We start from the raw sequence: 1,810 nt of genomic DNA, 5'->3' as shown, positions 1-1,810 counted from the left end.
TGATGCTCTATTTAAATGGCTGTTCTATGGAAACAAAGCAATATGTACCAGTTTTTTAGCCTTTGCAAATTTACAGTGGCTACTACTGTGGCTTTTCTGAACACAGTTCCCATGGAAGTAATGCATCTAAGTATAGACAATGCCACTTCCCAATATTTTATTCTGTCTTTATATGTTGCTAAGTTGGCTGATTGCTTCTTAGTCCCCTAAGGGAAGCAAATTTCAGAATAAATCAGTTGTTCTTTTATCTATTTAATTTCCTGAAAGTTCAAAGCTTCTTTATTATAATATAATATAGTAATTTAAATTCAGCAAAACAGGATGGAACTTATGAACTTTTCAATGTTAAAAATCTATTATTTTAAACTATGTGTGATATTTTGGTAGCAAATAAGAGGATATAAGTTATCTAACATTTTTCCAATTATCTGTATTTGGCTTTTACTGACCATGAATTTTCTTAAGACTAAAAACATACCTAAAACTATATGGGTTTTTCTCTAGCAAAATCCAAAAGTAACAATTATTTTTTAAAGAAAGAAGAGGAGTTTATGCCTAATTCTACACCTGAAGCGATTCTCATGGCCCCATAGAGGACTTTTGTGTAAATGTTAAACCACAGTCCTCCTTTATAGATCAGCATCTTTGACATTTTATACTATTCTTTTAATTTATAAAATGGGCATAGAAAGATGACATTCTGCAAAGCAGCTCACCAGCTTTTAGTATTATATATAGATACAAGAATGTTTAGGCGCTCACAAAAACCCAACTGGGATGATAGATGGCATCTGGTAAATTTTAATGCTCAAGTGTAGCAATTTGGCTATATGATCAGCCATTTTGTGACTAGATAAATTTGCCTTGTCCACCATTTCGTGAGTGTTTATCAACATAGTCTCTCTATTCTAGGCATGTCAAACTGCTGGCCTGCGGGCCAGATGCGTCACACCGAAACCGCGCCCACCCCATTGCCGGGGGAAAAGTCCCGATATGTCCCGCGACGTCACATGACATTGCGAGTTTGACATGCCTGCTTTATTCCAAAAGTTTCTTTGTTTTGGCATAATAGCAAACAAGATAAATATATAACATGATGCTCTATTTAAATGGCTGTTCTATGGAAACAAAGCAATATGGTGTCAGTTCAAGCCTGGGAATTAAATTTAAGTGTGGAGATGACAATATTTAAAGCTTTAGTCTACATAAGAGATAGAAACAGGTAGCTATTTGAACACAAGGAGCCAGAATTTGACTGCTTTCATTCTTTTTGAAATGAGGGCAGTTAAACAGATTCAAAGAGAATGGGAGTAGATGAAAAGCAACTCACTTCTCTTTTACCTTTTTAAACCTTTGTCAGGGAGAAACTCATCTACTGCTTCCTAAAATTTTCCATCTTTGTAATTGTACATTAGTACATTTTATACTTATGCCAAAGATGAAGCCAAGAAAACACTTCAAAAACTCCACTTTGAATTTTGATTAAAATTTCCTGCTTTAAAATGGATTTTTTGTCTGATTTTTATTTTCTCTTAGCTGACAAGCCAGGGCTTAGACTGTAATTATTCCAGCTGTGTCCTCCTTTTGGAAATGTTGAACTATCCCAAAAAGTTTTTTTAGAGTAGAAAATTGAAAGCACATCTGTTTGCTATATATATTTGTAGAAATATAACATATTTTTAAATAAACAAATATTTTTAAAAAAATGTTTAATATTAATGCCTTAATGGTCAAGGTAAACTATAGTGAAAACTGTTTCCTTTTCATTATTTTATTTCTGTTTTATATATTTAATGTGTTTTTTTTCCTG

The sequence above is a fragment of the Protobothrops mucrosquamatus genome, unplaced genomic scaffold, assembly GCF_001527695.2.
Source record: "Protobothrops mucrosquamatus isolate PMUCROS unplaced genomic scaffold, P.Mucros_1.0 scaffold79, whole genome shotgun sequence".
Lineage (NCBI taxonomy): Eukaryota > Metazoa > Chordata > Lepidosauria > Squamata > Viperidae > Protobothrops > Protobothrops mucrosquamatus.
Note: the sequence above shows the minus strand (reverse complement) of the source record.